Genomic DNA, 11998 nt, shown 5'->3' with positions numbered 1-11998 from the left:
GGCCAAGATTTGATTAATAATATTAGCTTGTGGTACAAAGAGTTGGAGTAAGTGCACCTGGGTGCATAAGGCAAGCTACAACGCCGGGATGATACAAGTAACCCAACAACCGCAATATCCAGTCCTCCAGAAAACTGCGTTGTTGTTGGACTTTGCCCTGATTTCCCACTCTAGAGTGCCCATAAAATTCTAGAATTTGGGATTGTGATTATTGCCCAAACCTAGAAAACCCCAAAAAGGTTTCCCTTGGTTCCAACCTTCATAATTTGACCCTTCACAGCTTGCCCTCCTCCAAATACGAATTCTGTTGCTGTGACTGATCCTATCAATCTATGCACTCCCAACTCCAACAATCCTCCTCAAATGGCCCTCCAGATGATCTCCCAACTTCCCAACTCAATCCCCGGGATAATGTTGCCCCAACAAATCTCACTGCAATGACTGCGCAGTCCTTGTGCTGTTGTTACTCTCCCTGCTATGCGTTGTTGTTACTCTCCTGCTCTTTGTTGCTGCTACTCTCCCTTGTTGGAACTCAACCTCCTTGCTATTTTCCTGCTGTTGTAACTCGGCCCTCCTACTACTTTCCTGTGCTTTAACTCGACCCTCCTGCTGCTCCTTTCCTGTGGCTGTAACTTGGCCCCCTTGCTGTTACTTCTCCTGTTGTTTAACTCGACTTACTGTTGTTTCAACTCGACTCACTGCTACTGGTATGACGTGGAACGAAGTAAAACTCCCTCCTAGGCTGGCACTCGAAGTCCACTGAAACAAGGGTTGAGATTTCGGCTCGGAGACACTCGTGTGCTAAACAACATAATATTGGCTCCGTTGAACAACAAAGGCAAATTCGATTTTCAAATAGACAAAAGACCCCTATTGCTCCCTCATTCCCTTCCTTTTATAATTGTTGGCCATGCATTCCTTGTGGGTCCCTCCACCAATTCGATTTGCCTGAAGGAATTTGAATTCCTTGTTCCCCAAGTGCATACTTTATGTGGGCCCCTTATTCCACTATCAATTTAATCTTCCATTTTCTCTAGTTTTGGTGGCCTCTATCTCTCCAAAAATTAAGTGGGCACTTCCTCCACCCACTTTTCCTAAGTTTACATGCCAAAATATTTTCAAACACCCAATTGCAAATATAGAAATTCATCGAATTCCTTGTTCCCCAAGTGCGTACTTTATGTGGGCCCCTTATTCCACTATCAATTTAATCTTTCGTTTTCTCTAATTTTGGTGGCCTCCATCTCTCCAAAAATTAAGTGGGGACTCCCTCCACCCACTTTTCCTAAGTTTACATGCCAAAATATTTTCCAACACCCAATTGCAAAAATAGAAATTCATCTTAGCAAAATTAATTCAACTGGGAACATTACAAAACAAAATGTTTTTTCATCCGCATACTAAAGCAACATGGAGATGTGGAGTGGAGAGAAAATGGCTTAATACCCATAGGCATTTCACTCTACACCGATAGGCATTTCCTTTCCATGCTAAAGCAACATGGAGATGTGGAGTGGAGAGCAAATGACTTGATACTCATAGGCATTTCAATCTACACCAATTACTTTTTCACTTAAGCACATTTTCATAGAATTAAAGAATCTCTTCAAAACACTTACGGAGTTCATCGGTGAAGCACATTTTCATAGAAGTAAAGAATCTCTTCAAAACACTTATGGAATTCATTGTTGAAGCACATTTTCATAGAATTAAAGAATCTCTTCAAAACACTTATGGAGTTCATCGATGATCTTGATGCTCAAGGAAACTTCAAGGAAACAAAGGATACTTGGAAATCTCGAAATCTCCCAAATACGATTAGGGTTTATATTGATGGGTAGACATGGGAACATGAATAAAATATCCACTTATGTGATGTCCATCCTTCGTTTTCACTATGACTTTTTCCCAGTCTCCTATCTCTCCTCATTTGTTATATGTTGGAAAAAGTGGTCAATTAGACCAATTAGGTGTAATTTAAAAAAGGAAATAAAAATGATCTAATTTATAAAAACAAGGTTTGAACACATACATTCAAATTTAAGAAACATCGACTTAGATCACTTTATTAAATGATACACTAGTTTATAATGTCAAATTGCTTCCAAAATGAAGCGGATTGTGCAATTATTAAGCTATTAGTGTGGTTTAGGGCCAAAATAACTATTGAAAGGTAGTAAGAATACCCCGTTTGACAATGATAACTTGTACTAGTCATTGTTTATGTTCTTATATAATTGTCTTCTAAAAACTATGATTACCTTTGGAGCTGATCTATTGTAGTAGGTTATTCACATGTAATAGGTTATTCACACATTAGAAATGATTTTTTGGTTTCTTTTTCAACCAAATATTCTTGAAGATTCACAATCTTACTAGAACTTAATTCCACTCTAGAAGTTGTATGAACATGAACATGTTATATAGCATTTAATAATGATTCTATTGGGTGGTGATCTTTTGACTTGCTATTTTAGTTGCAAGATTTTAGCCAAATTTTTTATCATGATGTTATTTTTATCTTATATAGGAATTTAATGTGTCTTGTTTTGTGCTAAATTGCCTTCTTGGCACAGTAATTAGAATTTAAGTACATACATTCAGTTAGCCACTGGTTTTATTGTAGGCTTGTTAAACCCCAGATTTGCTTGTGCATCTGGAGGTGATCTAGGGTCTACTTGTTAAAAAAATTTATAGACTCTTGATCCATGCAAGCTCATAATGTTGATGAGCTTGCTTCTGGTGATATGAAAACCAATTTCATGACACTGTTATTTTTAGCAACGTTCTTTTTAGGGTTTGCATGTCCTTTTTGAGCACGTAGTTGGAATCCTTGTAGAAAACAAAAATCAAATTACTTTTGTCCACATGTGAGATGTGTCACATGTTCCTATTTGGTAAGTGTCTAATTTAAGACTATGTTTGGCAACAGTGTCACATAAAAATCAATGAAATTACTTCTGTCCACATGTGATATGTTCCTATTTGGCAAGTGTCTAATTTTAGACTATATTTGGCAACAATGTCACATAAGCTACCCTTCATTTTCAATCTTTGTTGCCATTTTGCTTTTTTTGGAGTTAGACTGCTTTTCCAAGCATACTTATATTTAGTAGTACCTGCATTTTCTCTCTTGCTTGTTTTTTTTTTATTTTCTGGAGTTAGATTGCTTTTCCAGACATGCTTATATTTAGTAGTTCCTTCATTTTCAGTCTTTTTTGTTTTTTGGAGTTAGATTGCTTTTCCCGGTATGTTTATATTTAATATTTCCTATTTGTGGAAGGTATATATTGTGATATCATGCGCAAAGACAAACAATGGTGGAGTGGTTTCAGAGTTGTGGTGGGTGGCAAATGATTCCTCAAGAACAATCTTAAGTGGCAATTAGTTGGAGGTTTCCATTGATATGAGGTTCTAGAATTTTCTCTTGCCAAAAACCTAAGAAGGTATAGATTGTGATATCATGGGCAAAGACAAACAAGGTGGAGTTGTTTCAGAGTTGTGGTGGGTGGCAGATGATTGTTTAAAAACAATCTTAAGTGGCAATTAGTTGGAGGTTTCCATTGATATGAGTTTCTAGAATTTTCTCTTGCCAAAAACCTAAATCACTTTACTATGATGACTTGTTTTCCTTGATGGTTTGACTTTTGAAAGTCACGATTCATCATTCTTTTATGTGGTTGGTAGATTCCAAATTTTATCATCCCCAATGCTTTATTGTCCATTTCAAGCCTACTTTTGATCTTGTCTTGTCTACTATTGACATGAGAATTAAGTGCAAAAGCTTGATATGACTTTTGGTTCTACATGCAAAGTAAAGCATTGGCCAAATTTTTTTGTTTTTGTTTTCCTAACTTGCCTTGTCATCCCCAAAGATAAGCATGCTACTCTTACCAAAGCTCAAAGTCCTTAACATTCTCAAAGGAAAAGACTTACCATTATGAAAGGTATATTTCAACCTTTTTGTTGATTTGGTATTTTTGGCAATAGTACCAAGCATTAAACTACTTCAACTGCTTTTACATGATACTAACTTTCTGATTGCTAATTTACAAGCCATCCCAAACCATGATTTGTTGTTTTTGTTTTGCACATTGTTGATATTCTAGAAAGTTCTAGTTGGTACGCTTGCTGATTTGAACAGGGGTTACAAAACAAATTGCCTTTGATAGTTCTGTTTAATGAAAAAGCTAGGTAAACCTCCTATCATGATGGTTGTAACTCCTAGCCAAGGTTTGATTTGCTTTGCTGTAATAATTGGAAAATTCAATTCAAACTTACAACGTCATTCCTGAAGCTAAAATCGTTGTCTTATTTCAAAACCTAGGCATATTTGAAACTTTGTAAATAGTGAAGGCCTAACATTATTGCTGAAAGAATGATCATATGGTTAAGGATATATAGGCTAGTGTAATTTGTTCCCTCAAGTATAAATTCAGCCTCTATTCAAGTGGAGATACTTCGTAAGACCCGATACAAATAGGTTCTCAATCAGAAATTTACCTTAAAGATTAATGTTTAGTTGGAGCGAAGTCGTATTATTAGAAATTCAGTGATGTACTATGGGCTGCCTGCATATTGGCAATGATTTTCTGACAGAACAAAGCTCAGATTGCCTTTCACAATTGATGTGTCATATGCTATTATTTAATGAGCAATAAAATTATGAATGAAGAGACTGTTGTGTAGGATAGTTTCAGCGAGCCTTCTCCCATACAGAATTGATGATGATAGCCTTCGCAAATGATCATATGGTTAAGAATCTATAGGCTAGTGTAATTTGTTCCCTCAAGTATAAATTCAGCCTCTATTCAAGTGGAGATACTTCGTAAGACCCGATACAAATAGGTTATCAATCAGAAATTTACCTTAAAGATTAGTGTGGTCCTCAATCAGAAATTTACCTTAAAGATTAATGTTTAGTTGGAGCGAGGTCATATTATTCGAAATTCAGTGATGTACTGTGGGCTGCCTGCATATTGGCAATGATTTTCTCGCAGAACAGTCTTCAGACTGCCTTTCACAATTGATGTGTCATATGCTATTATTTAAGGAGCAATAAAATTGTGGATGAAGAGAATGTTGTGTAGGACAGTTTCAGCGAGCCTTCTCCAAGACATAATTGATGATGATAGCCTTCGAAAATTTCACTGGTTTGTCTCGGCATGATAGGAGGAACAATCAAGGAGTCTCATGTCAATACCAGATAAAGCTAATAAAAAGATTTAAAATCAAATATTACTTTGGATATTCTGTAAATGATAAGATAAGATCAAATGGTGAAGGGTCTAAAGAACTATTGTATTGATAGGTTTTCTTACAAGATCTAGGAACTCTTACCATTCTTCTATAAAATAATCAGATTGATTGCCTAAAACAAAAGATAGTTCCTTTAAAGCAATGAAAAGTTTGAGTAGGTGTCCAAACACAAAGCATTAAATACAGTGTAATATCCCTAATGGAAAAAAATTAAAAGCAGATATCAAAAATGAACTTGAACAGCAAAATAATCGCAAATAGACACACAACTAGCATTTTGATACACAAATAGATGTCAATAAAATCACTAAACCATTTTATTAATCCACCAGAAAGAGTACATCAACATGAAGGAATAGTGGAACCCGTGCTTGAAAAACAAGTGGAGCAAAAACTAGAAAAAGATCTTTGACCAAAATGATGTAGACAACCAAGTGAGAAGACTACTGCAAAGCTGCTCTCTCCAAAAACTCTGTTGAAGCACCGTGAGATTTCTGAGTGAAATTTCCTCAAGAGAGTAGGGTTTTCGTCCAACACCCACTAGCAAACCCGAGGGTTTCCGTCTTGGGGCTATAGTAGCTGGGAACTAGGTTCTCCAATTCTCATCAAGACGTGAAATTTCCTAAAGAGAGCAGGGTTTTCGTCCAACACCCAATAGCAAACCCGAGGGTTTCCGTCCTGGGGCTATAGTAGCTGGGAACTAGGTTCTCCAATTCTCATCAAGACTACATGCACCAATCCAAGATGTCTTGTAATGGCCATCTCCTCCTCTATTTATAGATCTGATGGACCCCCCTCTAGAAGTTCCTATTTTATTATTATTTTAAACATTGAGCACATTTCTCTCTTTTTATTTCAAATAAAATATCTTTTTAATGTGGGAAAATGGTAAATTGGCCACCATACCTTTTCATGCCACTGAAAATCACTTTTAACCATCCCATCCTATAGATCTTCTCGTTCATGTTCTAATGAGCTATTACACTAAGATGTTCCGTCAAGTATTCCTCTTGAGATGTTAACTTAAGCCTAATTAATTGAGTTAGGCACAATAATAACTCCGTTTTAAGGGAATTATCAGAATGCAATGGAATGAAAAACAAGCTATGCAAAATCAATCTTGATGATGGAATATGGCAAGTGAAATCCTCCAAACCCCATAAAACATCTCCAAAAGTCCTTTGGCTCGCTGATAAAGTAAACGTGCACTTGTGACCTGTCTGCCTCCAATCTTGAAATTCCATCCTAACCATTCCATAAGGGACACCAGAAAAAGGAACATAACAAATTGTCTCGCCCCAAGATTACTTGCCCTCATGCAATCCAAACTTGTGGACCAATCTGGTGGGAGCAATCCAAACTTGTGGACCAGTCTGGTGGCCCAATGCAACTCAGACCCAATTCCCGAATCCCATACAAACCACTGGGCAACGCTCTGCCTCTGTGTCAACCCACCATGAATGGACCCCTTAATGCTCGAGTCCCAGACCAATCTCTGACTGAACCTATCATCAACAAATCCTCCTGGATCCCAATGCCACCAAGAACAAGCATCAATGCTTCGTTGCTCCTGCTGTGTTATAGCTCTGACCATGAATGTTGCTCTATTAACCGTGTACCAACTCATCACCTCTCTCCAGTCCAACCCTTGGCATAGGCCAAGGTCAGTCCCACTATGAATTTGATAATTGTCGAGAGTTTATCAACTAGGGTGTGAGAGGGTGGGATATTGATTGATTCTCTTTATTTCTCTAACAATGTACTAAACTTTCTCCTCTTAAAGAGCCGATGTTTTTTATTCTCCATCTCTGATCTTGTAGTTTCTTATTTTTATTTTTATTATACTTCATTTTCCACTCATATCAATTCCCTATAGTGATTTGGTTAACTCTCATCATCTTTTTACATGTTGGAGATACGCCGACTAAGCCTAATTTGTAGCTGCAGTGGGCTTTAACTGCCATTTATTGTACACTCTTAGGGGTTGGTAGTGGGCCACACTGCTGCTAGTGGGTGCCCACTAGCAGTAGTGTCGCCCACTACCAACCCCTAAGGGTGTACAATAAATGGCATTTAAAACCCACTGCAGTCACAAGTTAAGCTTAGTCAGCATATCTCTAACAGATAACAAGGCGATGAGATTTAATTGAAGCACTACATCCCTATGAATCCCCTCCGGTGCTTTTGCTAACCCTCATCACCATATTACATGTTGATGATATGTTGACTAAGCCTAACTTGTAGCCCTAAAGAACTTTAAATTCCATTAATTATACACCTTTAGTGGTCTATTCTTGACCACACTAGTGTTAGTGGGCACCCACTAACACTAGTGTGGTCAAGAATAGACCATTAAAGGTGTATAACGAATTGCATTTAAAGTTCTTTGGGGCTAAAAGTTAGGATTAGTCAACATATCATTGACATGTAATATGGTGATGAGGGTTAGAAAAAGCACTGAAGGGGATTCATAAGGATGTAGTGCTTCTATTAAATCTCATCGCCTTGTTATCTTTTACAGATATTCTGACTAAGCCTAACTTGTCACTGTAGTGGGCTTTAAATGCCATTTATTATACACCCTTAGTGGTTGCTAATGGACCACACTATAGCGAGTGGGTGCCCACTAGCAGTAGTGTAGTCCAATACCAACTAGTTAGGGTGTATAATAAATGGCATTTAAAGCCCACTGTAGTGACAAGTTAGGCTTAGTCAGCATATCTCCAACATGTAACAAGGCGATGAGATTTAATAGAAGCACATCCCTATGAATCCCCTCTAGTGCTTTTGCTAACCCTCATCACTATTTTACCTGTCGGTGATCTGTTGACTAAGCCTAACTTGTAGCCCCAAAGAACTTTAAATGCCATTCATTATACACCTTTAGTGGTCTATTGTTGACCACACTAGTGTTAGTGGGCACCCACTAACACTAGTGTGGTCAACAATAGACCACTAAAGGTGTATAATGAATGGCATTTAAAGTTCTTTGGGGCTAAGTTAGGCTTAGTCAACATATCACTGACATGTAATATGGTGATGAGGGTTAGCAAAAGCACCGAAGGGGATTCATAGAGATGTAGTGCTTCTATTAAATCTCATCGTCTTGTTATCTGTTGGAGATATGCTGACTAAGCCTAACTTGTCATTGCAGTGGGCTTTAAATGCCATTTATTGTACACCCTTAGTGGTTGGTAGTGGGGCACACTACTGCTAGTGGGAACCCACTAGCAGTAGTGTGCCCCACTACCAACCACTAAGGGTGTACAATAAATGGCATTTAAAACCCACTGCAGCTACAATTTAGGCTTAGTCGGCATATCTCCAACATGTAAAAAGATGATGAGAGTTAACCAAATCACTATAGGGAACTGATATGAGTGGAAAGTGAAGTATAATAAAAATAAAAATAAAAACTACAAGATCACAGATGGAGAATAAAAAACATAGGCTCTTTAAAAAGAGAAAGTTTAGTACATTGTTAGCGCAATAAAGAGAATCAATCAATATCCCACCCTCTCACACCCTGGTTGATAAACTCTCGACAATTATCAAATCCATAGTGGGACTGACCTTGGCCTATGCCAAGGGTTGGACTGGAGAGAGGTGATGAGTTGGTACGCGGTTGATGGAGCAACATTCATAGTCGGAGCTATAACACAGCAGGAGCAATGGAGCATTGATGCTTGTTCTTGGTGGCATTGGGATCCAGGAGGATTTGTTGATGATAGGTTCAGTCAGAGATTGGTCTGGGACTCGAGAATTAAGGGGTTCGTTCATGGTGGGTTGACACAGAGGCACAACATCGCCTAGTGGTTTGTATGGGATTCGGGAATTGGGTCTGAGTTGCATTGGGCCACCAGATTGGTCCACAAGTTTAGATTGCTCCCACCAGATTGGTCCACAAGTTTGGATTACATGAGGGCAAGTAATCTTGGGGCTGGACAATTTGTTATGTTCATTTTTCTGGTGTCCCTTATGGAATGGTTAGGAAGGAATTTCAAGATTGGAGACAAGTCATAGGTGCACGTTTACTTCATTAGCAGGCCAAAGGACTTTTGAAGATGTTTTATAGGGTTTGGAGGAGTTCACTTGCCATATTCCATCATCAAGATTGATTCTGCATAGCTTGTTTTTCGTTCCATTGCATTCTAACAATTCCCGTAAAACGGAGTTATTATTGTGCCTAACCAAATTAATTAGGCTTAAGTTAACATCCCAAGAGGAATACTTGACGGAACATCTTAGTGTAATAGCTTATTGGAACAGGAACGAGAAGATCTATAGGATAGGATGGTTAAAAGTGATTTTCAGTGGTCTAAAGCGGCATGGTGGCCAATTTACCATTTTCCCACATTAAAAAGATATTTTAATTGAAATAAAAAAAAGAGAAATGTGCTCAATGATTAAAATAATAATAAAATAGGAGTTTCTAGAGGGGGGTCCATCAGATCTATAAATAAAGGAAGAGAAGGCCATTACGAGACATCTTGGATTGGTGCATGTAGTCTTGATGAGAATTGGAGAACCTAGTTCCCAGCTACTATAGCCCCAGCACAGAAACCGACGGGTTTGCTATTGGGTGTGGGACGAAAACCCTGCTCTCTTTAGGAAATTTCACATCTTGATGAGAATTGGAGAAACTAGTTCCCAGCTACTATAGCCCCAAGACAGAAACCCTCGAGTTTGCTAGTGGGTGTTGGATGAAAGCCCTACTCTCTTGAGGAAATTTCACTCAGAAATCTCACGAAGTTTCAACAGAGTTTTTGGAGAGAGCAGGTTTGCAGTAGTCTTCTCACTGAGTTGTCTACATCATTTTGGTCAAAGATCTTTTTCTAGTTTTTTCTCCACTTGCTTTTCAAGCACGGGTTCCACTATTCCTTCATGTTGATGTACTCTTTCTAGTGGATTAATAAAATGGCTTAGTGATTTTATTGACATCTATTTATGTATCAAAATGCCAGTTGTATGTCTATTTGCGATTATTTTGTTGTTCAAGTTCATTTTTCATATCTGCTTTTAATTTTTTTCCATTAGGGATATTACACTGTATTTAATGCTTTGTGTTTGGACACTTACTCAAACTTTTCTTTGCCTTAAAGGAACTATTCTTTGTTTTAGGCAATCAATCTGATTATTTTATAGAAGAATGGTAAGAGTTCCTAGATCTTGTAAGAAAACCTGTCAACACAATAGTTCTTTAGACCCTTCACCATTTGATTTATCTTATCATTTACAGAATATCCAAAGTAATATTTGATTTTAAATCTTTCTATTAGCTTTATCTGTTATTGACATGAGACTCCTTGATTGTTCCTCCTATCATGCTGAGACAAACCAGTGAAATTTTCGAATGCTATTATCATCAATTATGTCTTGGAGAAGGCTCGCTGAAACTGTCCTACACAACATTCTCTTCATCCATAATTTTATTGCTCTTTAAATAATAGCATATGACACATCAATTGTGAAAGGCAGTATGAGGACTGTTCTGCAAGAAAATCATTGTCAATATGCAGGCAGCCTACAGTACATCACTGAATTTCTAATAGTATGACCTCGCTCCAACTAAACATTAATCTTTAAGGTAAATTTCTAATTGAGGACCACATTAATCTTTAAGGTAAATTTCTGATTGAGAACCTATTTGTATCGGGTCTTATGAAGTATCTCCACTTGAATAGAAGCTGAATTTATATTTGAGGGAACAAATTACACTAGCCTATAGATCCTCAACCATATGATCATTTTCGAAGGCTATCATCATCAATTCTGTCTGGGAGAAGGCTCGCTGAAACTGTCCTACACAACAGTCTTTTCATCCATAATTTTATTGCTCATTAAATAATAGCATATGACACATGAATTGTGAAAGGCAATCTGAGCATTATTCTACCAGAAAATCATTGCCAATATGCAGGCAGCCCACAGTACATCATTGAATTTCTAATAATACGACCTCGCTCCAACTAAACATTAATGTTTAAGGTAAATTTCTGATTGAGAACCGCATTAATATTTAAGGTAAATTTCTGATTGAGAACCTATTTGTATCGAGTCCTACGAAGTATCTCCACTTGAATAAAGGCTGAATTTATACTTGAGGGAACAAATTACACTAGCCTATAGATCCTTAACCATATGATCATTCTTTCAGCAATAATGTTAGGCCTTCACTATTTACAAAGTTTCAAATATGTCTAGGTTTTGAGATAAGACAACGATTTTAGCTTTAGGAATGACGCTGTAAGTTTGAAATGAATTTTCCAATTATTATAGCATAGTAAATCAGACCTTGGCTAAGAGTTACAACCATCATGATAGCAGATTTACCTAGCTTTTTCATTAAACGGAACTATCAAAGGCAATTTGTTTTGTAACCCCTATTCAAATCAACAAGCTTACCAATTAGAACTTTCTAGAATATCAACAATGTGCAAAGCAAAAACAACAAATCATGGTTTGGGATGGCTTGTAAATTAGCAATCAGAAAGTTAGTATCATGTAAAAGGGGTTGAAGTAGCTTAATGCTTGGTACTATTGCCAAAAATACCAAATCAGCAAAGAGGTTGAAATATACCTTTCATAATGGTAAGTCTTTTTCTTTGAGAATGTTAAGGACTTTGAGCTTTGGTAAGAGTAGCATGCTTATCTTTGGAGATGACAAGGCAAGTTAGGAAAACAAAAACAAAAAATTTGGCCAATGCTTTACTTTGCATGTAGAACCAAAAGTCATATC

Source organism: Pinus tabuliformis, chromosome 3_2, assembly GCF_031772625.1.
Source record: "Pinus tabuliformis cultivar Carrire ecotype Pingquan chromosome 3_2, CPIR1, whole genome shotgun sequence".
NCBI classification, from domain to species: domain Eukaryota; kingdom Viridiplantae; phylum Streptophyta; class Pinopsida; order Pinales; family Pinaceae; genus Pinus; species Pinus tabuliformis.
This window is presented reverse-complemented; position numbering follows the sequence as displayed.